The 25,904-nt window shown below is 50.8% G+C and overlaps 1 protein-coding gene across 1 annotated transcript in view; it reads left to right on the forward strand.

The window, feature by feature from the left end:
- The window catches only part of Kcnq3 (potassium voltage-gated channel subfamily Q member 3), a 305,641-nt gene that overhangs the window by 20,647 nt on the left and 259,090 nt on the right, over positions 1 to 25,904 (forward strand). The gene's annotated exons all lie outside the window — the stretch shown is intronic.

Genomic DNA, 25,904 nt, shown 5'->3' on the forward strand with positions numbered 1-25,904 from the left:
CCTTTTGTGACTGGGTTAGCTTGCTGTCCTCAAGGTTCACTCTTGTTGGAGCCCGTCAAATGCCCTCCCTGTTTGCAGGTGTAGTAGCCTGTGTGTGAGCCCCAGCATCCATCACTTGTCGCCTGGGAGGTGCCTGCCTTTTAATGTTCATGAAAAATACTGCTGCAGACAAGAGCCTGCAAGGTCTCTGCATGTTGATCCACGTCCCAGGCCCTCCCTGAGGCTTTTTGCCTCCTCAGGTCCATTTCATTGCTGCCCCACGGTGGGCAGTGGGGAGGAAGGACCCTAGGAGCAGCAGACCCTGAGATGACCGCTTGCCGGGTGGGTAACTGGGCGATTCCTTCAATCCTGGGTTTCCCGCCTCATCGGGACAGTGAGGTGCTGAGACAATAAAATGAGCTCACTTATGTAAAGCTCTTGGAGCAGGACAGACTCATCTAAGCCCCATAAACAGGAAGCTGCTGTGAGAATACAGTCCTCCAGGCACATGGTACACAGGGTGAATCTCATTGTGACCCAGTGTGCAGATGAGAAAATAGAGATTCAGAGAGGTTGGGTGGCTTGCCCAGGGACACACAGCTGGCAGGCCGTGGAGCTGGGATGAAAACCAAATGGACCTGGAGACAAGCCCTCCCAGTCCTCTTCTGGGTGTTTCTCCCTGCACACCAGGGCTCTGCCTTCTTGTGCATTAGGTTGTCTTGGAAGGGTCTCTCCTGAGTCTCCCAAGCAGGCCGTGGGTCTCTGGCAGGGAGGAGCCAGGCATGATACGCCTTCTGTGCCGGATGGTGCTGGACTCGAAGTCCATGTTGAACACACACTGTTGACGAATCCTTTTGGCCTCGCGGTGTAGGAACTGACTTCTAAACAAAACCCCAGATTTGAACACAGGATTGAAAGCCACTCTGGGAATTCTGTGTGCAGCTGGCTTCTGTGTAGACTGTGCAAACAGGGTCTGGCAGGGGCTGGCAGCCAGAGAAGGCTCTGTCCTCTCGTTGGTCGGGCCAGCTCCTCGTCATCTCACAGCCACCCTTGCCAAGTAGCAAGAGGTAGCCAGAGTGTGTGTGTGGACGCTGGTGCAGCCTGCAGGTAGGCTCACACCTGTGCTGAGGCCGCCAGTAAGCAGACCCAGAGGAACTGCCATTCCTGCCGCAGAGAGGAGGTGAGCAGGTTTGGAGGGCAGCCAGGAAGGAGCAGGAGGCTCTGAGACTGGGGGCTGGGGACACCGTCAGTGTGAAGCAGCTTGACAGGGCAGGGCAGCCCCTGGGCCAGGCCCAGGCCCTGTTGTGGGAGGAGGAAGAGACGTGGACACGGCTGGGCTCTGGTTGCGGGCTCCAGGAACCTGACGATTCTGGGCAGCCCAGCGTCTCTGGCCTCCAGTGCCCTCTGGCTTCCGCTCTTGCCCATTCTTTCTCCACCTGGCAGCGGGCTTGTCTCTTGGCAATGTGAGTCAGGTGACTACCGCTTCAGCGACTGTCAACCTTGAGACACAGCCTGTCTCTGGAGCAAGGCTCACACCTCCACCTGGCCGCTGCCCACTCCCCCCGCCTCTGGAGTTCCCAGCATTCCCTGCACCCAGCTCCCGCAGCCCTTCCCAGAGCATCCCAGGCCCGCCTCCTTAGGGCTGGTGCCTATCAGTTGTGCGCCTGGAAGCCTGCTCCTTCCGTTCTTAGGGGACGGCTCCTTCGGGTTCCTGGGGAGCCCTCTCCGGTCAACCTCACCCCACAGTTGTTTGTATTCTTCAAACACATCATCAGAAGCTGTTGCTGTCCGAAGCTGTACGTTGTGCGCTTATTTACTTGTCTCCCTTCATTAAACTCCAGGGAGGCCAAGACTGGGTCAAGTTTGCTGTGGTGTCTCCAGCTTCCAGCTCGGGGCCAGCCCACAGTGTTTGTTGACTGGCTGACTGAACTCAGACTCACAAGAATGTGCCTGGAGGAGAGCGGGAAGCCAGAGGATGACCTGAAATCCTTGTTGTGTTAAATGGAGTCAGTCTGTGTGGCTTGAAGGAGGAAGTGAGGAAGGTGGTGAGCCTCCATCTGAGAGACCCCAAGTCCTACCCTGCGGGTGAGGGGCTGTCCTTTCTCCAGTGGTGTGAGTCAGTGGGCACAAGTAAGAGCAGCAGCACCTGCTGTGGACCCAAGGACTTGGACCTGTGGACAGTTAGCTAGTCTCTTGGAGAGCAGGGGCACCTCACATGTGTAGAAGGTTCTAGTGGAGGCAGTGAATCAACACTTGCATGGAATATTTTTCAGCCTTAAAAAGGAAAGGAATTCTGACACGTGCCACACTGTGGGATGAGCCACGATGACAGAACATCAGGTGCCATAAGCCAGGGACACAAGGACGAGGACTGAGATCCACCATCGAATGCAGCCATCGTGTTCATAGAGGCAGGGAGTTGAAGGTGACTGCAGAGGTGGAGGGAGGGGACACAGAGGTGCTGCTTCCTGGGGACACCTCATTTTGGGGAGAGAAGATATAGAGTTGGACAGCGGTGATGGCTGCACCTAGTGTGACCGTGGGTGACACTGGGGAACTGCACCTTAAAGTCCTTCAGTGGTAACTTTTGTGTTGTGTGTATTTTGTGACAATAACAAAGGACCCACCCCGTGCTGTAGTGGGAGGCACAAGCTGCAGCCGGGACCCAGACGCTGTGACTGCAGGGTCCCCTCCAGCTGCAGGCTGCTGGGCTCTGTGTTTGGAAGCCTTCCGCTGTGGCGTTTCCCTGCCCCTGTGGAGCCTGAGCCTCTGCAGCCCCCAGACACGCGGTTCCCATGGCACCAGGCTGCTGCAGGGCCTGGAGACATCCGTTCTCGCCAAGGCAACGGAGAGAAGTCACAGCTGAACCTCTGAACAGTGGTCGCCGCGAGACACCTGCAGTGACTCTGCAGAATCCCACCCAGCCGCTCCAGGGCTGCAGTCCTCTGCAAAGCCGCCCTCCTTGTGCCTTCCCCTGCCCGTGCGCGCCCTTCTCCTGCACAGCCCCTTCGTGGACACTTACAGAGTGCCCACTGACTCCCTGCTCCCAGGACGCCAGCTGGGCAGCCAGTCACACTAATAGGATGCAGTGTCCCAGGCCTGCAGGACACACAGGAGGGACGGGGAGCATCTGCCCGGGGTGGGAAGCATCAGGGAAGTCTTCCCAGGGGTGTTTCTTGAGTGGGATCGAGAGGGATGAGGAGGGGTTCTTCAGAAAGACCCAGCGCGAAGGGCAGCCGTCCTGTGGATAGCTCCCGAGGATCTCACTCCATCCCTCTCTGGAAAGAATTTTCCACCCCAGTCCCTCCCCATCCTCTACTTACCCTTCTCTTCCACCCCCTCCCTTTCTCCAGTTGCCTGGGGAGGGGCAGAGAGAAGAGGAAGGGGATGAGCCTCCAGGGCAGGAAGGTCAGCAGGAGAAGGATCACTGGAGCCCCTGCCTCTCTGCGACTCAGCCTTGCCTGCCTGTGCCTGGCTCCCGTGGCTGTGGCCTGTGGGAGACCAAGTGACCTCAGCCTCGGGCTTCCTCTCCAGAAACCATTTCTCATGCCTTCTCTTGTGCAGCCTGTGGCTGGGGCTGCTGAGTGTGGAGTGGATTGAACCCTGGGGACATCCTGCCTGGGGGTCGCTGGGGGTGGAGGCACCGTGATGCAGGGAAGAGCATTATTTTCCTGGAGGCAGGGCTCTTGGCCAGGGCTGTGGTGTGAGCTGGCTGTGGTGTGAGCTGGCTGTGGTGTGAGCTGGCTGTGGTGTGAACTGGCTCTGGTGTGAACTGGCTCTGGTGTGAACTGGCTCTGGCCTCTGTGATTCCTGCCCAGCCCTGGGTGCCCGTGGGACTTGGAACTGACTGGCCCTGTTTCCCATGGAGACTTTATCCCTCCCTACCCAACCACATTGTTTGGGCATCCTTGTCCCCTGTCCTGCAGAAGTGGATCCTCCTGCCCAGTAATGGCCACAGGAAAGAGCAGGTGGCCCAGTCGGGTCCAGTGGAGGGGAGATACCAGCACTGGGAGGGTCTGGAGAAGTGGAAGAGGGGGCAACTGAGGGCGAGAAAGGGGCATCTTGGAGGGGGCTGGAATTGAGGGAATCGTGGGAGGCAGATTAGAGCACCCAGGGAGGCTGGGGCGGGCCTGGGTGAGGCTATAGAGAGGGGAGGGTGGGGGACAGAAGGGGGCCCTGCAGACCTCAGGGAACATTCTAGTCTGATCTGAAGGCCACTTGGTCCCAAGCTCAGGGAGCATCATCGGATTTGTGTTTTGCAAGGATGACTTTGCCACAGCTGGAGGAGGGATGGGGGTGTGGGAAGACATGTGGCTGTTACACAATGTGCTCCAAGATGGCAGCTCAAATTCAGAATGGGGCTGTTTAATTAAGCTGCTGCCTTAGTGAGGAGGTTCGTGGGGTGCTGTTTCCCATGGAATCTCTGCTCAAGTTCTGCTGAGCTGCATTTCATTATTCCCACATCACAGGTGAGGAAACGTGCTCAGAGAGGTCCAGTATTTAGTTCTGAGTCACATAGCCACCACAATAGTGGACTTCAGAGCCTGTCAGCCCCTGCACCATGGCAACACACTCCGCTCTCCAACCAGCGCTGGCCCTTCTTTTTCTCACTCTTGTCTGCAGCCTTTGGGAGCCTTCAGGGCCAAGGCTGACATTTGTGTTCAAATGATTTCCTTCCTGCTCACAATAAATGCCAAACTGAATGATGGAAGTGATTCAGCAAGAAATAGGATTTGAAGGGGGAAGAGCTGTGTAAAAACATTTGCAAATGGATTAAAAATTTGAGTCCGCCAGCCCCTGCCAACAGACTTGGAAGTTTGGGAGATATTTTTAGACCATGAAATCCAAATGGCACAGATCGTGGGTTGGAAAGATGGAAATGCAAAGAATAGTTTGCTAGCTGTGGCCAGAGATTGCTTTTTGCTGAGTTTCTCCTTAGCTATAAAATAACAGCATCGAAAATGCAGAACCCCCCTGGATGCATAGCTGTCTTTTTTTGTTTTTCCTGCATCTTTCTCTTTCCGCATCGGTGCCAGTGCTCAGCTCCCTGTTCTGGGGGGAATGCCTGGGGGGACCTGGCTTTTGAACCCTCTTGACTTTTTTGGAGGTTGGTAGCAAAAGCCCCATTTGAACCAGCTGAGTTCCTAGGGAACTGTTGGCTCATGAACCCCAAAGGGGACAAGGAACAGGAGTGAGGTGAGGGTCTCCCTGGGGGAAAGGGTGCCTGCAGTCAGGGTTGGCAGATGACCTGATGTGAGCTGTCATCTCTGCTTCTCCCTGTAGACTGTCCCCACATGGTGGGGACCATCGTTGGTCTACTGTGGTATCTGAGCTTTCTCTGTCCCTAGGGACTGGCCTTGTCTCTCTGGTTCTCAATGCAAGGACTTGGCTGGGGCCGCGGTGCCCTCTGCTGGGCCCTCACCACCTTGTCCTTGAGGGCAGGGGTCATGATAGTGTGATGGCGAGAAGCTCCAGAGGAAGGGAGGAGTGGGACCCACCACGGAGCTGCAGGGAGCCTCCCTGCCCAGGAGCTGCACCTGCCCCGCCCTGGGTCCGCACAGCTAGCCCACCTCGAGGTGCGAAGAGGGTCCAGAGACCTGGGGGGCAGCCGGGTGACACAGACTAGATACAGTTTCCAGTTGCTGTGGGTAACTTGCTCAGGGCCAGCTTCCCTTTCCATCCCTTAAAAATGTTTTACATCATTTTTATATTCGTCCAAGGAATCCACGCGTATAATTCAAACCCCAGGTTTAAAGTGGACGCCGCAGCCCTGTCCTCCCTGTGAGAGGCCAGCCCTCCCCAGAGCAGCCTCTCCCCCTCCCTCCCCCCCCTCTTTCTCCCTCCTTCTCCGAGCCCCGGGTGGTTCTCCAGGACTCTAAATCATGTGCTGGTGCTGTTGTCTCTTGATGAATCAACCGCAGGCATTTCTATCGATTTCCTGTTCTTTCTTGTCTCTATTATATGGTTTATGATCTCTTTTCTCTCTCTCTCCTGTACCCCAACTTGCCCACGACACCCTGTTTCTTTAGCTCCCTGGTTACTCCTCTTGCTTCTGCTTTCTTTCTGTCTCTCCCTTCCAGTCACCAGGTTTCTTCTGTATTTCAGGGACTCCCGGGCCCCCTCCCAGATTGCAGTCAACGTTTCTCCTTGCCTGTGTGATGACCAGGGTGCCTGGCCCGCGATGGAGTGGTGGGTGGCCATACTCCTGCTGGTTGCCGTTTTTCATGTCACCTTTTGGACTCAGTCTCTCAGGAGGGTGTGGGCACCCCACAGTGAACTTGGCCAGCTCCCATGTGACTCCTCCTGGTTTCCCTCTAGCCAGAGCCTGATGCCCAGCAGGGCTCAGGAAGTGTCGGATGAGTGAACAAGAACCCACCCCAGTTGGAACAGATTTCCTGAGTCACGTGGAGACACACACACACACACACACACACACACACACACACACACACACACACAGGCATGCATGCTCGCACACCATTCACATACTTCAGGCTTCAATTTCATCTCCTCCTACATCTTTTCTGTGGCTTTCTATAAATCCTGATTTCTGTCTTGGAGGCAGCTCGCTTGTAGCAAGGCTTCAGTAGTTTTGTCCTCCTGACACCCGGGATAATTTATGGGCTTGGAGATAGAGAATTCCTGTACTGTCGATATTAAATATACATCGCTTCCCTGGCAAAATAGCTTTCAGAGTTGCAGTAAATCCTCTGGAAATGACCTGGAGTTAACTATGAGTTGGTTAAGTGCCAGTCATTATGCGCTCCCCAGGGATTTCTGCCGACACGTGGACTCATCCTGGTCGCCTTGCTTGGTTTTAATTGCATCCTAGAGCTATGGGATTGGGGACCTTCACAATCTAGCTCTGTTTTTTAACTTAAAGGATCCCCCAGAGAGGGGGGAGGTGTTTGCCTAAGGACCCACAGCTTACTAACCGTAAAGGAGCCCAGGGGCCTCAGAAACCTGTCTTCTCAGCCTTACAACCGTTTCCAGGCAGGTGCCCTAGGTTAGGTAAATGTATGGCCTGGTGCAGTTTGCCAAGCTGTTCCGCACAGTACTTCCCAAATTAGTTATTAATTGGGCACTGATCTTGCTGGCCACAGATGAAGCATTGTCTTGACAGGAGCTTAAGGTTGGTGGATCGATGCTGAGTGTGGAAGCCACTGTTTACACCATTAAGAGTAAACAGGCACCAGCAGGCCAACTGGTGCATCCCTGCTTTGAAAGAGAAGCAGTCACCCGGATTATCCCTCTAGCTCCTCACCTAGAAGGACCTCAGCCTTTGAGTGGAGTAGATAGTTCAGCTGTGTACGTGTCCACGGAACATGTGGCCTGCGTCCAGCAAGGAGTTGAGAGTTCTGAGGCCTGTCGGACAGACTTCTGGCTGGAAAACCGCGCAATATCTTGGGCAGAAGAAATGCAGAGAAACAGCTGAGAAACAGAGAATCGAGATTAAATCAAGCTTTTAGTAACTGAATGACCTAGGGCCAATTCCAGAATTTCCTGGAGTCTTGATTTCTCATGTGTGAAATAAGATAGTTGTGAGATTTGAATGGGATTCTAGGCAGAAGTTCCTGGCAACATTAAGCAATATTAATATAAATTATTTTATTTATTTATTTGTTGGCTAATCCTAATAACAGTGGTATGGTACTAAGGGAGCCCGGACGGCAGGTTGTCTTGGAGGGCTGGGTGGTGCCTGCAGCCTGCCACTGTTGGGGGCCACAGCCGAGTCGGGATGATGCATGGCATTTTTGCCAGAAGTAGTGGTTGAGAGGTGACACCAGCAAGCCATTAAGATGATGACTTTTGAGTTCTCGTGGAGTTCACATTGAGTTCCAGTTGAGCTTTTGCGGGGATTCCTGAAGAGTTCGCATTGGTTGGGGAAGTGCCGGAGGAGGGATTTCCGGTTGGTGGTTCCTGGAGGAGCCGCATGGCGTTCGGGAGAGTTCCCGGGGAGCATGTGTGGAGTGTGCTGTTGGAGTTCAGGCAATGAAGTTTCCTGTTTGTAGATACAAGTGCTTTGTGGCGGCTCATGATTTGTGCCCAGCCAGACTGTGGCATGCCACATACTGGAACCTCGTTCTCATTTCTTCTCCATGAGACCCCAGGGCTCCAGACCAGCTGTCTTGCTCATGCAGTCACAAATGTTTACACTGGGCCCAGGGATAGGTGTGTAGGATAACAAAAAAAGGTAATGTGTCTCTGCCAATGGTGAGCCTAGAGTCTGCACAGGAGACAGCAAGCCACGGTCATCCTGTGGTGGATGACAGGGCAGGAGGAGGGTGCCACCTGCCTGGGGCGCCTCCTGCCTTCCTGTGCTATTCCCTGTGAGCCTTTGCTACTGCCTGCTTCATCCTGTTGACCTGGGACCCACTCCGTTCCTTTCTGAATGACCAACCACACTTCCCTCCCTTGTGGAGTGTCACTGTTAGGAAGATGACAGTGAGATACCAAGATTGAGAGCATTTGGGACTTGGGTCCAAATCTTCCCCCTTCCCATGACACAGTCTGTCCTTTTGCCTTTCTGAGCCTCAGTTTTCCTGCTTGTCAAATGGGCATGTAGGTTTGAGAATTCCAAGAGTGTTGATGGGCACAGAGCAACTTACCTGGAAGCTCATGTCGTTACTCTGAAGTTCGAGGCTCTTTCTGGTGGCTCACCAGCTAATGTCATTCTACCACTAACACTCAATGATTTTCAGTTCCTTTGTAATTTCCCAAAGCACTGTCACTCACCATGTCTCTCTGTGTCCTTATAGCCAGGTGAGGTGGGCAGGCATTCTGTCCATTTTACATAAAAGGAATATGTTCAGAGACTCTGAGCGAGGCGAGCAAGGTCTCACTGTCTAATGGAATCCATGTCTGACAACACCAAGTCCACGTCCTGTGCCACCTGCCCTCCTGCAGAGCACGAAGCCATTGCCAGCTGTGCCACACCAACAGGGTGCCAGGTAGCACCTGTGATTACCGACTACCACCTTCTTGGTGGCATTCTGTGGGACCTGGCACAACTCTATGAAGTAGGCTTTGTCATGTGTTTATTTACGATGAAGGCTCAACAAAATCCCATGGCGGCCCAGGTTCCCCCAGCCGTGGGACTGTGCGTCCCTGCTGTCATACCCTATGGAGTGCTGTCTTGTTGTCACGAGTCTGTGTCATTCCATGGAGTTGGGATGCTCCTGCAGGAGCAAGACCTGGGTTATGGCCGGAAGACACATCCTCCAGCTCCAAGTGGTCTCGTACGTAGGAGGTGCGGAAATAGCTTAGAGCAGCACCTGTGGGGGGCAGCTGGCTGAGGGGTGCAGGAGGGAGCACACGGGGACAGAGGAGGGGGCCAGTGCAGGATGCTGGCATGGCAGGCGTCCCACATCCACTGAGCTCACAAGGCCTCACGGGGGCAGAGGCTCGCGGGAGCGATGGCACCAGTCGTATCCTTGTTGTTCCCAGGGTGTGTGTCATGTGGCCTGAGTTCCTGTCCCAGCTCTGGAGCTCACCTGCTCTGGCTCTTTGGGAAATTTCTGACCCTCTCAGTGTCTTCTGGGTTTCTGATCTAAAGACAAGGGAATACAAATGATGCCAGTTCACCAGGCTTGGTTTGAGGATTCAATTGCCTGATATTTATAAAGTGCTGAGCAGAGTCTAGCATTCAGCTATGAAAATAGTATCTAAGTAAACAGAGAAAGCAAACAGGCGAGGGAAAGTCTCAAAGGGCTGGTGACTTCGCCAGGGTCACAGGAGGACAGGAGCAGAGCCTAGCCCTGGTCTCCTGGGCTCCACCCCATGCCAAGCCAAAGTTGGCCCATGTCTCCAGGCGTCCTGCAAAATTCAGGGAAAAAAAAAATCATCTCTCCCTCTGGCCCTGGCAGGTTCTGGGGGACTTGGAGATGAGGTGATGGTTTGTAAAATAAGATTCCAGTCAGGTTTGGGAGGTGCTTGGGGAGGGTGGGGAGAAGTGTGGCCAGTCGATGAGATGCCGGATTTTTGACAAAGACCTTTTCTCCACACGCCTTTTGAGAACCTGGTTCTTATTCATCCCTGACACGCGGACATTTCTGTTCCGTCCCCTTTTCAAATCCCTTTGATTCTCATCAATGCTGTTTGCAATTAAATTATTCTTAGCCCTAGAATCTACCCAATTAAAGAAGCAATTTTCTGTACCTTCACTGGAAGCGATTGCTTACCTGGCTTGGCGGTTGCCGTTAGCAGTGAACAAAGCCTGAGCAATACTCCGGGGCCACGGCTCTAATTGGCGGAGCGGGAGGGGGAGGGCAATTCCCATTGTAGGGGCGGATTTCTACAAAAGCTACCCTGACAATGAACCAGGCCAGTCAAAGCCAGGCCTCCCCCTCCCTCACCACCTTTATTTCCAAAGGTTATGCTCAGGCAGGCCTTAGCAATAGCTCCAATTTGTAATTCTAATTTCCTTGGAAAAGGGCTAAATAGGACATTTGTCATTCCTCTCCATGTGGATTACCAGCCCCAGATGAGGATTTATGGCCTGAGCCGCTTCTGCCTAGGAAGACAGGAGCCTGTCTCTGGGGCAGAGACAAGATGTGTAAGCAGGATTCCGAGAGGGAGAGGGTGTTGGATGGGGGAGGGGGTGGGTGTTCTCAGTTAAAAATATCTCAAATATTTTTTTTTCCTTAAATCTGGAGGAGAGAGAAAAAAAAATGTATCCTGCTAAAGCTTCAGGTTGCTGGGATATGAATAAAATAAGAAGCAGAAAGATGTTTAAAGGTGAAAAGCTTTCAGCTCTGTGGGGTAGGCTTCTGGCCCTGGGTGTTGCTTTGGAAGGGAGGAAGCTTTGACTTCATGGTTCTCTTGAAGACTGGCTGGCCCTTTTGGGAGCCCATGGCTGTCCCCAGGCTGAGAGGTAGCTGGTTGGGGGATTGGGGACAGAATCTAGCCCATTGTGGTTTAAGCCAGCATTGGAGAAGTTGGGTGGTGAGATCAGAGTCTGGTGTTCGTAGCCGCTGACATGTGCCTGGAATATAGCATAGCCAACTGGGTGCCAGGCTCTGAGCTAGGCACCAGGGGACTCCCCCTGAGAAGCTAAACCCCATGACTCGGCATAGTTCACTGCCCAGTTCAGAAGACAGCTTTATTCAACCAATCACAAAAAATAAGAGTCATCCAGCCCCACCACCAACTCCCCGGATGCTGCATGCCTGAAATGTCCAAGCCTCCTAACATGGTTCCAGATGGGCCTCACGGATGTTGGAACCCGATTCAGATCAAGAACCTGGTGGGCTTTTGAGATCTTAGGTGCTGGGGTGGGAAGGAGGGTGCAAGGAGGTGCCTTGGGATGGCCCTAGTCGTGGCTTTGGTGAGTAAGTCCTCTTTCTGGAGCCGCAGTGGTCACATCTGTGAGGTGGGGCTCAGCAGGCCTCCCCCGCAGGACTTGTGGTGAGAATGAGGATGTCACAGCTCAACGTGAGGCAAGAACTCTCCTGATTCCTTCTGGGGGTGTGGGGTCCCTTGCAGCAGAAGGTCCTTTACCATCCCCGATTACTGGAGTCACCTTTGATTTGGGACTTGCTGGGCCTGGGCCATGTGGTCATAGGGTGGGATCCACTTCTCATGACATAGGGCAGCAGCCTCTGTGTGGCAGAGGAGGAGGCTGGTGCCTGGGCAAGGAGACCCCAGACCTGTGCAGGTGGTAGATGGCTGAGGTGGGTCCAGATACAGATCGGAGGCATCCAAAGGCTGTGGATTTTCTCACCGGGCTTTGCTGTCTGCCTGTGAAAGGAGCCTCAACCTCCTGTGAGCCAGGGGAGAACTGCACCCCACAGTGGGGGAGCATACATCCACGCCTCCTCACTGTTGATACCCATGGTCTATGCAGGGTGAGGCTCTGGCATGTGGCACAGAGGTGAGGAGGACTGCATTCCAGGCCCTGCAGACAAGTGGATGACAAGTAGGGACTGAGAGCTAATGAGGAACAGACAGCGCAGGCAGGGGGCCTAGGGCCATTCACCAGTTTGTCAGGCAGGTTCTCTCTTAAGGTGACTTTGAGTGGAGACATGAGTGAAGGATCCAGAGCCACATGAATGCATCAGTTTCCACTTGCTGTGGAACAAATCGCCCAGCACTTAGCAGCTTTAGACAACACAGATTGATCTTACAGGTCTGGAGGCCAGAAGTCTCTCTTGGCCAGACGAGGTGTCAGCAGGACTGTCTGTGTGCCTTCTGGGGACCCAGGGAGAACCCGTTTTCTCCTCTTTCTGGTGTCTGGAGACTGACTACCTTCTCGGCTCAGAGCTCCTTCCACCCTCTTTACCTCCGCCACATAGCATCTTCTCACCTCTTTGACTCTGACTTCCTCTTCTGCCTCCTGTTCCTCTTAAGGACCTTTGGGATTACATGGGGCCACCTGCATGATCCAGGATAACCTCTTGATTTCCAGCTCACCTTTACCTTAGCTCCCTTTGCTGCTCTCTTCGTTCATTTTCTGTGGCTCTAACAAAATACCTCAGCCTGGGTAATAGATGAGGAAAAGAGGCTTCATTTGGCTCCTAGTTTTGCAAGCCCAAGAACATGGCAGCAGCATTGAATGGGTTTCTGGCCGAGGACCCCATACAGCCTCAAATCGTGGCAGAAAGCAGAACAGGCAAACAGGCATGTTCAAAAGAGAGCACGTGGCGGGAGAGGAAGCACGTGAGGACACCAAGGGTAACTTGCCAGGAGTTGGCCAGTAGCCAGCCCACTCCCTCAGGAGCTGCCCGGGGGCCGATCTGGCCCCACTGCTCCACTGCTGGGAAGCTTGAGCTCTTCAGGGTGTCTTCCTTTAGTTTCCAGTCTTTAAAATGGGCACAGGAACTTCAGCTCGTAGTTGTGCAGTAGACTTCAGAAATCTACAGTAAAGTGGACCAAAATGATCCTGATCTTGAGAGATTAAAGAGCTATGACTACTGAATGGAGTATGTGAATCTTTTGCTTAAAAAGCATTATTGGCACAATTAGGAAAATTGGAATGGAGTCCTTGGAATATATGTGGGTAGTGAATCTATGATAATTTTCTGATTTTGGTATTGTCATTATGGTTTTATAGGAGAATACCCTTATGTGTACCCTGCGTGTACCCTGAAGTATTCAGGAGGAAGAAAAGATATGTAGGAAAAGAAGAGAAATGCCCCTGATGGCTTGTAGCCCCTTCATCCAGAAGTAGTGGTACTCGGGATGAGTAAATATGGACTTCAACAGGGAGGGTAGGAACATGGACAGTCTAGACCTCGGTGGGAAAATAGGTACATTGTAAAACTTGGTGTATAGTATATAGGACTGGGTGAGGGGCAGACATTTGGGACACTCAGGGTCACAGGGATTTTAAGCAAAAGAAGGTACAAAGGGACGCCACGTTCTGCTCTATCACAGTGGGGTTGAAGTCGGTCCTGGAAGCAGCTCCATCAGCCATGCCCAAAATTGTTCAACAGCATCTTATCCCTGGCTGGAGAGGCTCTCAGCTCATCTCCCAGAGCTGCAGGGGCATCCTTCAAGACCCCCAAAGTGATAGCCTAGGTTTCTCTTGAACCCTCCTACTGATGGGAAACAAGACAGGCTGGGTATCGTTAGAAAGTCCAGTTGGAACCATGTTCCCTTTCACAAATCTGAACTCGGTTCCCTGTCTTTTCCCCCTGGCATTAACTTTTCTCCATGAGATTCCCAGAGAACAACCAGATCACCCAAGTCGGGACTGCTCCACAGATGGTCTCCATCCCCATCCCTGACCCATCATCTCCCGCGCTGACCATCCACAACCCCGGATTTATGGCCCCCCACTGACCATCCTCCCTCACTGTGCCATCTCCCGTTACCAAGAATCCCCCATCACTGACCCATCCCCCATCACTGACCCAGGGCTCTCCTACCAGCTGACGTCCATCACCAAGTAACCTCACTCGCACGTTGTGGGAACTTTCCTCTGGCTCAGGAGTGTGGCCAGTTGCACCTCCGTCTGAGCAGATCTTGTGGTTTCTTCAGTCGGCAAGATCCCAGAGAACTCAGGAGAGCGACTGAGGGCCCAATGCAGTCCCTCACTTCCTCAGACGGAAGGAGGAGTGGAAAGCCTGGGAGTGGGTAGAGGCCTTGAGTCCCACCACTGTTTTCTCCTGTATTTGGAAGCAGCTCAACTCTCCAAGGATGGAGACAACTTGGTCCAAGTGACAAGAAGAGACTTCAGTGTATCTAAGGAAATTGATTCCTTAACAAAATTCATACTATTGGGCACTGTCTCAATGGTGTTGTTTTATGGCAACAAATTATTATTAGGGGAAGGCACACAGGCCTATATATGATGGTAGCCTAGGCTATTTTCGACATTTGTAGAGGTCTTCTCGGAATTGTCCTCACCCCAGGCCCCCCACCCGCCACAGAGCTGTCCAATGGGTTTAATCATTTTCCTGGAGTTCTGTCCTCGCTATTGCAAGTTAAACTGTCATGAACAATCATTTTAAAGATCCCTGAAAGGGAAGCCTAGCTGGTGTAAGTGATTCTGTGGCAAAGGTTCACAAAGAGTGAATGGGCTGTGGAGCTTTGGAGACCCCAAGGCAGAGCTCCCAGGGACCAGTTGTGGTGGCTTCAAAGAATGACTCTCTCCAGAATAAGCCTAACAGAGGGGAAGAGGGTCTGCCCTGGAAAGCTGAGTTGGAGGAATTGAAAGTGTTTTCAGGGATCTCGACAGTAAAGTTGTTTCACAAAATGAGTTTGGAAAGTATTTCGGAAGCAACACATATAAACAATATTAAATTGTATGCAGAGCTAAATTAATGCATTGTTATAAACCGACATTTCACTTTTCAAGGAACGTGCACGTCCCCTGCTCCATGCTCCACTGTAAGGCAGACAGGATGTTAGGAAACTGAGGCCAGAGTCTAGCCACGGGCAGACACCAGAACCCAGCCCTGGGGCCGTGATCCCACTCAGTGCTCTACCCTGGGCTCCTCTTGGGCTTTAGGGAAGGCAAACTCATACAAAAAGCTTGGCTTGAAGGATGGCAGACCAGGAGTGGGAGCCCTGCTTCACTGTTTGGAGCAAGTGGGTGGAAATCTGTGCTCCCCAGGAGGGTCTCCCAGCCAGTGTTCTGAGGGTGGGAGCCCAAGAGAACTAACTCCCCAGGGCTTTCCTCGTGCCTTCCTGTTCCCAGCTCCCCTGACGGGCCCATCTGCTGTGAAGGCATCATGCCCGCCTCCTGAACCGGCCTTCTGTCCCCATGGCCATGTGAAGCCTGGCGCTCGGCACTCTCGGCTTCTCATCTTCCTGGTCACAGCCACAGGGCACGTGGTCTATCCCTGGTGACCCTAGTGATGCTGGAGGCTGGGTCCTGTCCTTGAACTCCAGCTGTTTTCCTCTGGCCTGCTGTTGGTCAGGTCTTAGGTTGGAACTTGGTGACACATCTTCAAAGGAGGTATTAAGGAGAGAGTGAAATTAACTTTCAATGGTTACTTAGTATGGATTCCAAATTTCCATGAAGCTTAACAAAAGCTTAACAACAACAACAACAACAACATCCAAGTCTGGCTTTGTCTCTTTTTTCTTTTTTTCCACTTTTAAAAGAATTAAAATGCATCTTTTTAAAGTTCAGGGAAATGAAGAAAACTGCATCAGAGAATCAACAAAAATGACATTTCAACAAACCGTAAGGAAATTGAAACAACAATATTCATGTTCAAATAGCCCACAAACTAATACCTGTAGAGGCTATTTTTGCTTTTAATGTAAGTAAGGATGTAATATATTTCAGAAAATTTAAACAATGTTGGCCAACAAACTGCAAGTTTAAATTTTTTTTCATAAATATCAATATTAAAATCTGAAAGGAAAATTTAAGATATTCTGTATGAATCCAGGTACTGCTCAAGAAGTATGGAAATGACTATTAGTGATAGTGATTTATATGATGAAATTAAAATATTTTAATATCTTCTATGACTGGAGTTTATCATATGTAACCCTCTTATGGGGCTGGATGGTGGCAATGTGAAAACCAGGGCTCATTGAAACCTAAGTATTGCTTTAAAACCTATTGACAAATCCCCTGGTTACTGCTTTAGCAGTGAAGCATCTCCAAATTTAAGCTACTTAAAAACTCTCTCAGAAACTCTAGCCCCGACTCTGGAAAAGTTGTCTTGTCATTTTGTCCATAGAGTACATAACATACGACAGTCTTAATGATAGAACCTAACAAAGGCTGTTGCTGGAATGAGGGAAAGGAATTTTTTTTTTAACTAAACATGTCATAATCATGAATTGTTAAAATAAAACCACTTAATACATTTGGACTCTGCCTTACTTTCAGGACGCTGCAGAGAGAGACCCCCTTGACCATGAGTCCAGCGCTGACAATGAGGCTGAGGACAGGAGTCAGGCTCAGGGGCTTTGTACAGAGGTGCTTGGAAAAGCCGTCTGCACCAGCTTTCCCTCTGTTTCTCTGGAACCTGTTTCATTTTGAACAAATGACTCTCAGTTCCTTTATCCATCAAGCAGAAATAGAAAAATATCCCCCAAAGTTGTCGTGAAGGTGAAGTGTACCAAGAGTGGCCTGCAGGGGTGAGGGCACCCAACACACTAGAGTGGGACTCACACCTGGCTCTAGGACAGATGCTCCTCTGCTCCTAACCAGGTGACACCCCAGAACTCTATCAGAAGTTGAAAATTTGAAAACATCCTGAGTCTAAAAAGCACTTGATCTACCTGCCTTGTGGATCATTACAGCTTAGCAATACAGCACACACGGGGACATGTCTGATATTGCCCCTTGTCACCCTATGACTGCCTGCAGCTCTCTGTCACTGCCCAGCGTCAAGGAGAAATATCAGACCTCATACCGTTAACCTGGGGAACAGATGGAAATTTAAAATTCAAGGTATGGTTTCTACTGAACACACATTGGTTTTGCACCACAGGAAAGCCCAGAAATCATAGGAGGACTGTCTGTTTTTGCATGGTGATTCCCGTTGTCATCTGTAGGGAGTCATCCCTGCCTCCACCTGTCACTGTTGACAGTAGTCAGCATTTGATATTGACTAGGAACAATTCTTTGTCTGTATCTAAGTATCTCCAGGAGTACCTGACAGCCCTTATTTTTTTTTCCTTTGGCGTGTTTTATTTTTTACAGCACTGGCAATAGAACCCAGGGCCTCACAACATGCTGGGCAAGTGCTCTACCACTGAGCTACATTCCCAGCAGCCCCTTGGTCTTTAATGAGATAGTGCTTAGAAGTTTTCTACAATCACGCTACTTTGATTTGGCATAAGAATCTGTGTTGATTTAGAGTAAGCCACATCTGAATTTAAAGCATAATCTCAAGAACTAATTTAACTTTTAAGCCTCCATTTTTTTTTTCTTTTAGACAATGTGGATCAAAACTACCTGCCATATAAGTTCATGATGGCCACCTGTCATTCCTTCAGCAAAAAGCTATTCAACACATATCCTCTGTCGGTGAGGGCTTGGACTACATCTGTGAGCAAAAGACAAAATTGCCCGTGCTCGTGAAATGCACATTGTGGTTGGGCAGACAGGTGACAAACCTAAGAAAATGTTAATGTGTCTAACAGGGGTAAGAGAACTGTGGAGAAAAACAGGGCTGGATGAGGGTGATGGGAAGATGCACCACAGACGAGCAACTTGAAGCTGCTATGGAAAGATCAGCTTACTTTTAGACTGTCCTAACAAAAATCAAACAATTCAACAATCAATCAGTTCAACACACTCTCGTCAACATCCCCAGAGTAGTTTCCAGCTGTTCCGTCTTGATGTGTCCCCTGATCTCCAGGAGTGACAGTACTGTGTCCGTGATCAGAAGCGAGCACACACTGCGGGCTGGAAAGGAAACAGACTGAGAGGAGATGGAGAGGTGTCTGCTGTGCCCTGTCCTCCTCTGTGGAGTCCAGCAGACCCTCCCCTTACACAGTGAGCAGGTATTTTCCACAGACAGATGGCTGGTGATGGCTGTCATTGAATTGGTACCTGGTGGGAGCTAATCATCCAGATGAACGGGGCTGGCTTCTAGGATAACAATCCACTCTCAGGAAGGCCTGAGATGACGGGCAGAGCAATCAGGATGTCTGCTTGGATTTTCCTTCAACGCAGTAACATTCTTCGTGCCCAGTGACAGTCATGTGTCATTAAATAATGGGGATGTGTTCTCAGAAACGTGCCATTAGGCCGTTTGTCATTGAGCGAGTATCAGAGAGTGTGCTTACACAAGCTAAGACAGCTATGACACAACTGGGTGAAATAATCTTTTGGGACCAGTGTCACACACATGGTCCATCATTGAGCCTAATGTTCAGTGGTGATGACTGTAGTTTGGGCACTAAAAGGACCAACAAGGACAGTAATCCAAGATGAGGACTCTTCATTTTTCCACGAAGAAAAGATTTTATTATTTTAGCAAATTGGGGGTATGTCGTTGCTCTACCTGTCTGTGTAGTCTTTTCAAGTGGTGGCCAATTACTCTTAGCACGAACTGGGTCATTTGTTCAATGAATGCTCCTTGAACTCTTCACCCATGCTTGGCCCCATGGGAGCCACTGGGATACAAGCAACTTATTTCTTATCTTAAGCTGCTATGGAAATTATTTTTGCTTATTTTTAGACTGTACTAACAAAAATAAAACAATTCAACAATCAAATCAATCCAATCAACTCAACACACTCTCATCCACTTCCCCAGAGTAGTTTCCAGCCGCTTATCCCTTATTTCTCATGGTGCTTTTAGTCCAGTGGAGAAGAAAGGCATTCAAATAAACAATTGTCATAACGTTTGATTAAGGGCAGTATCCTGGAGTGTAGGACAGAGATAGGATGGGAGGTGGAAGATGCAGGCAGGGCTTGGACAATGGGTGGTGTCCTGGTACTTAATACAACTGGCCATTAATGCTGTACTAGTTCTCCAGCATTCCAGAATCCCGTTGAATTGACAATATACTCCTTGTCCAGTAAAGGAATGGAGGGGCAGGATGCTGAAGGAGGGAGGAGGCCAGTGAAGACCTTATTGGAAGAAGGTTAGAATGCAGGCGATTATGCATGCTGTCAGTGTTCATCCTTAATGTATTTAAATAAATTCTTGATTGATTTAAACTCTTGACTTGTAAACAACATGTCCAACACTTTGACAGGTGTGGTTTTGTTATGTCTCGATTTTTGCCACATTCATTTTCTGCCTTGGGCCGTCGATGTCTCAGCTGGTCACCTCTCTACCACTGGAAGCTTGAGTTGCCGTGGAGTCTCACCCTAACCCTGATTCATTCAATTCCAGTTCACTCAGCAAACGGGCACTGAGGGCTTGCCAAGTGCCCTTCCCATCTCAGGGGCTGCAGAAATGATGGAAAGTGTGACGTGGGCTCTTGGGAAATGACTTCTGGAGTTTTGTCCGGGGGCTGTGGAGCCACTTGGTAAGAACCACAGTACACACTGAATCCACATCTGCCCTCAGATGGGGCTCCTGGCAGGTACTCCTGGCTCCACCTGTCCTGTGAGCTGGAAGAGGCCAGGCCCCATGGAGAGAGCCCTGCCTCGTACAGGCTTCTGCCAGGCAGGAGCTGTGCCAGGAGATGCAGGGAAACACTGGCCTCCCTGGAGTTCAGAGCTGGCCAGGAGGGTCCACCAACTGAGGAGGCACACCCTGTACGTGCCGAGCTATGATTTGGATCTTGACTATTCCCCAAAGGTCTGGGTGTTGGAGGCTTAGTCCCCAGCCCGTGGTGCTGTTGAGAGGCAGTAGAACCTTTAGGAGGTGGAGCCTAGTGGAAGGAGGGTAGATCCTGGGATGCATGCCCTGGAAGAAGATATTGAGACCCTGGCCCTTCCTCTTCTTCTCTCTTACCTCCCAGCTGTCATGTGGTACTCTGAACCCCGCTTCTGCCATGTTGCATGGCCTTAGCACAGACCTAGAGCCGAGGGGCCAATTAATCGTGAGTGGAAACCTCTGGAGTCGTGAGACAAAATAAACCCTCTTCCTTGTAAACTGCTCATTTCCAGTGCCTTGTCATAGGGATAGAGGTTGGCGAACATCAGTGTTTTGCAGGAATGTATTAGGGGGACTTAGACCTGAACTAGAACAATCCTTGCTGGACTTGGCTCTGCAGATCCTGGGAAAATGTGAGTCTAGCAGCAGGTGTGGGAGCCTCTGCTGAGCTAGCTGTGCCTGGAAATGGTCCACATCAGGGACTAGGACACAACTCTCTCAGGGAATATAGGGTGCATGAGTCCTCACAGGACGCGTATATCCTCATGTCTGGTATTTGGGGTTTTGAGGAATGTGAGATTTCTCTGAGAGGCTGGAACAAGCTGGATTTGGCACTACCTAGTGGCAGCCTGAGGAGAGAAGGTTCTAGAACCTAGTCCTATCAGAGATGGAGGATGATGAGTTGTTCCCAGCCCCACAGCCATGATCTCAGTCGGCAGAGTACAATGTTGCAGTGTGTTCATGGGCTGAGGGGAGTGTGGAAGGGTGGGTGGCAGGGGAGTGCACACATGGATGTGTGAAGAGCACCTCCTGAGAAGCCTGGGGATGGCTGCAGGGCAGGCGTGTTGGGATGGGAAGGACCAGAAGGCCAACAGAACCCCTGCTGAGAGCTATCTATTATGAGCTTTAGAGAGTTCGAAAAGAAAAGCCTTCCCATTTTTATCCTGTGGGGAGAGACGTTGCCATGAGCAAATGCTTTCTTTCTCTCTCCAAAACTGACTCATTGTTTTGAATCCACGGGGAGGAGCTGAGGATGGCTGGTGTCTCCACCAATCCACTTGCTGCTGCAGAGTTCATGTTCTGGAACAGCGAGGCTCGTAAGTGGGCGAGAAGTTCCATAGACTCCCAGGCTAGGATGGTAGAGAAGGACCTGGCGGATCCCCTAGTTCAGCGTGTGGCCCAGAGTCCTGGGGCAGGCCATATGAATGCCCGGGGTGGAGCCGGGCTGTCGACTCCTGATCAGCGACCTTGCCCTGCCGCTTTATTGAGAGCAGTTGGTTCTGAGGGTCCTAGCAGGTTTTCTGTCTGCTCATTAGAATTACTTGGGCACTTTAAAAGTTCTGGATGCCCTGTCTGTATCTGTGATGGTTTGGAGGTGAGGTATCCCCAAAGCCTCACGTGTGAGGCAGTGCAGGAGGTTCAGAGAAGGAATGACTGTTGGGAGAGCCTCAACCCAATCAGTGAATCAATCCCCTGATGGCACTGAGTGGCAATAGAAGGCAGGTGGGAGTGTGGCTGGAGGAGTTGGGGCACCGGGGGTGTGGCTTTGAGGTATATATTTGTATCTGGCAAATGGAGTCTCTCTGCTTCTCCATCATCATCTAAGCCACTTCCCTCTGCCACTCTCTTCTGCCATGATGCTCTACCTCACCTCAAACTTCAAGGAATGGAGCCTGCTGTCTAGGCACTAGACCTCTGAAACCGTGAGTGCCGAATACACTTTTCCTCCTCTACAGTCCTTCTGGTCAGGTCTTTTAGTCACAGCAGTGAAAAAGCTGACTCAAACAGTATCCCTTCTCTTCTTCTTTGGAGAAGGGATATGTTACTTGATCTGGGCTGAGGACTGAGATCAGTGTTTGTGATGCTTTTGGGAGATTCTAACGTGTAGCCAGGACTGAGGTTCAAATACACATGGAACAGGATTCTAGGAAGAAACAGCTCATGGAAGAAGCAAGAAGGCTCTGGTTGAGACAGGCTCTGACCCACACGCATTTGCTGACAGCAAGGCAGGCCCTAACTCTGTGCCCAGGGACAGAGCCTGGCAGGCCGAGGTGCTGGAGCAGGAGCAGGTGCTCATGGAATGGACGTGTGAATGAAGTCACTTGGTTCTGGAAGTGGCCTCTGGTGGGACTTCTTTGGCAGGGTGGATGGAAAACTCCAAATTCTTAGGACTCTTTCTGCTTCTGTTTCATGGCATGAGACTGACACAAACGTTTGAGGCAGGGTCTGGTGGTGCTTTGGAACAAACAAACAAACAAACAAACTGTATCCGTGTTTAAGAGAACAGGGCAGATACTAGGTAGATGGAGCCTCATGGTCGAAGGGCCGCTCCTGTTTCCAGCAGCTGGCTAACGAGCTGGAGAACCAGAGCCAGGGATTACCAAATGGGGCTGTGAGGACCACTTCTCCCTCCACAGATACTCACCCAGCATGCACATGCCGGGTATCGCTGGGAGCCGGGCATGGGTTCTGTGCCGAGGCTGCCAAGATGCCCGCTAGCCCAGAGGTACTTGTACCCTCCTCTCCTTCATTGCTTAGTGACAAATAAGCCCCAAGGGCACAGTGTGCCTGGTGCTGTGCTTGTGAGACTCAACACAGGGGGATCCTTGGGGAAGGTTTCAAACAACATTTGGAAAATACAAAGCATTCATCCAAATGCCAATGTCTCCCCTATTAGGTGGCTCAGAATGGCTGACCCATCCTGCAAGAACCAAGCGTGAAGTCATGAGATGGTCCTCCCCTGGGTGTCCCTTCTGTTACTGTCCCCTCTGTTACCTTACATAGAGCAACTTTCTGTGTGGAGGTCTGTTTCTTCCGTCAGTGTTTCAGTACCTGTAGGGAAAGGATGGTCTTTCATTCATGTATCGCCACTGAAAATAATGGGTACTTAATACCTGCTTGTCGGATGGAGTGATAGATTGTGCTGATGGGAAGGGTGTTCTGAAATCATCTCAGTGATGCTCCCGGTGAATCACGTGTTAAATATTTTCACAAAATAAGAGCATATACACACAATTTGAGATAGTATGCCTTGCTCTGTCCTCCATTTTTGAGATATAATAAATCACAAACCTGGTTGCATTTTAAGGGTTAATCAGTTTTAGTGAACCATAGAATGGGAAGCTATCGTGTGTGCATGTGTGTGCATGAGTGTGTGTGTGTGTGTGTGTGTGTGTGTGCGCTTTCCCCTGGGATGGGACAAGAAAGGAGAGAATGCTGACTAATTTCTGCATGCTGGTTTCCAGGGACCAGAGGCTGTGATTGCTATTTTAAATCACTGGTGTTAATTATTGTAATAATGTTTTGTAAATAAGTTGTCTTATGCAAAAGGAGCAGAGAGGATGTGCTTCCAAGGAATTCCCGACTAGCCACAGCAGTCGTTCCCAGTTGGAAGAGGCTTCCCTGAAGGCAGAGAGAATAAAAAGTGAAGCTGGATAGCAGGAAGACTCCGATTTAGAGAAGGAAGAATCCTGAAAGAAAAGGTGGAGGAAGAGGGGGACAGCAGACAGAGGCAGACGGAGAGAAGGAGGAGGGCAGTGTCAAACAGAAAGAGAGGCACTCTCAGAGTCCGAGATGCAGAACCCCAGAGGGGGTGAGAGATGGAGGTGCAGAGGGACAGATGCTGGGTGGACACACCCACTTGGAGACAGAGCAGAGACACTGGGAGAGACAGCAGGCCAGGGAGCATCCACCCGCTGTGGCGGGAGAGAAGGCGCAGGCGTGATTGCTGGATAGATCATGGCTGGGAAGCATTGCCTATAATTGGTCCATGGGGGATTTTTAAATAAAATCTTTAAAGCGATTAAAGGCCATTTTATTGAAAAGAGATCTGGGACTCTTTGTTGAGGAGAGACCTGGGCTGATTCCCCCCTCTGCCCAGCTGCTGCGTCAGCTGCTCTTTGGGGACAGGGTGAGCCCGTCTGCCCCTCCCTCTCCCTCTGCTCCAGCAGTTCCAGGAGCACAGGCCTTGAAGTCTCGGGTTTTGTTGCTCAGACCCAGCCCTGTTGGAGCCAAGGTGTTATTATTATATTTCAAATTGCCGTTTCAGAGAGCAACACAGTTTGCAGGGATTTCCTTGCTTTCCAAGCCTCCTTTGGAGTCAGACCTGCTAGAATGTTAAGGTCAACAAGGCAGAAAGTGCAAGAAGCCAAGAGGTTCTGGGGACAGTTCCCTTGTGTCCCCTTTCAAAGATCAGTAGTCCTGTACTGGCCCTTGCAGTGCTGTTACTAATAGGTTGACAAGATCAGGCAAGAAAGAGGAGATGGGATTCCATGGTTTCTTGAGCTTAGTTCTTTCATTTGAGAGAGAGAGAGAGAGAGAGAGAGAGAGAGAGAGAGAGAGAGAGATACCCAGGCCTTGAGGATGGAGTGATAGGGCCCTGTGTGCAAAGCTGGCGATGCTTTCTACTGGAGTGTGCTTATGGCCACAGCCTGCTGCCTTCACCTCCTCCCCTGTCTGTGGCAGACACGGCTAGTCAGTCATGGGCATCTGCATTAGTCTGTTTTCTGTTGCTGTAGCAGAGTACCTGAGGCCGATTACTTGACAAAGAGGTATATCGAGCTCATAGTTCTGAAGGTTTAGATTCATGACACCAGTGTCCTGGCAAGGGCACTCCTGGCTACATCACAGTGTGGCAGATGGCTTCAAGGCAGGACCACATGCAAGAGGGAGAGGTCCTATGATGGGACAGGAAGCCTGAGAAATTCAGGTACTGGGCTTACTCTTCTATAACCGTTACCTCTCGTGGGAACTAATGCATTCCTTGAGACCAGCATTAATTCTTTCTGAGCATGATATTCCTGTGACTGAGAATTACCTTGCTCTTAATTACCTCCTTTAAAGGTCCCACCACCTGTCCACATCACCAGAATGGGAGCCAGGTCCCCAGCACAGTGAACCTTCAGGAGATACAAACTCTGCCAGACCACAGCAGCAACAGTAACTAATCATGACCTGGGGCTGGCCAAGCTTTCAACCCAGGGCCGGGTTAACACCAACAATTGAGATTCTGAGTCTGGATGAACCTCTCTGCCCTTCCAGCTCCACACAGCAGCCTCTGCCGTCTGTCTGTCCAGCTAGGGCAGTCCCTCTGTGGTTTCACCTGTGCCCACTCTCCACTGGTTAGTAATAACACATGATGTCGGAGTTAGAAGACATCTGGTCAATCAGGAAGCTGAGCGTTTTTATGCATGGAAGTGAGGGAGTGGGAGGGAATGTACCATTGGATCTCAAGCTATTTATCTCCTAGCCTTTATGTTTATTTTGGTAGAATACCTGCTGTTAGACTATAGAAATTCATATTTTGGTTCTTGACAAGGAAGCTTTTGTTTCTGCTTGGAAGATGATGAAACCTTACTCAGTTTGGCTAAACGGATACAGTTGGTATTTTAATTATCCTAAAGGGAGGAGAGGGAGTCTCAGCCCAGGGCTATAGGACATGGAAATGGCTGAACTTCCAACACCCCATACCACCAGACAGATGAGATTGACAGCTCACATTTACTCACAGCTCAGGAGGAGGGCACCACCTGTCATGCTATGCTATTCATGAGGGGACTGCTCAGAGGACCAGAGTGAGCCAGCGAGGCTGGGGGAGGCTAGCAGTGGAGCATCGGGAGGGCAGAGTGGGCTGGTTACTTCTAGAAGATGCGACGAGCTGGTTTTCATACCTCCATGGGCTGCAGGGAACTGAAACCACTATTTAGGGATATCCAGAACTGGTCTGCCTGACAGGTAGGGCTGCTTATCTGGGGGATGTTATCCTGCAGAGCAGAGTGGGGGTGACTTCCGGTTAGGCCCTTGAATGCCCTCCCAGGTGCACCAGATGTCTAGGCAGCCTGTAACCACAGCAGGCACAGCAGAGCTGACGTTGGAGCCCAGGGCTGCTGCGTGGAAGCCGGTGCTCCTTCCCATGCGCCTGGAGGCTTCTGTGCGGGGCTTGGGGTAGAATCCAGTGTGAGCCGAGGTCTGCCAGCCACTCTCGCCCTGGGTCTGTTTGTATTTCCTTGCACCTGGGCATTGTTTAATGATAGAATTCATTTCCTGCTCAGTTTCTCTTTGTGTTGTCACATTGTGGTGGTTGGGAGAACCAAAACAGGCTACATTAATTCAGGCATTGTCTAAGAATCAGGAGAGGAGACAACTAATCAATGGGCCCGAATACCACCACGGCTGGAAAGCATGGATTCATTGAGCTGACAGGAGTTGTGCCCCACTTAATAATTAGAACATGTC

Source organism: Ictidomys tridecemlineatus, chromosome 7 (genome assembly GCF_052094955.1).
Source record: "Ictidomys tridecemlineatus isolate mIctTri1 chromosome 7, mIctTri1.hap1, whole genome shotgun sequence".
Classification (NCBI taxonomy): domain Eukaryota; kingdom Metazoa; phylum Chordata; class Mammalia; order Rodentia; family Sciuridae; genus Ictidomys; species Ictidomys tridecemlineatus.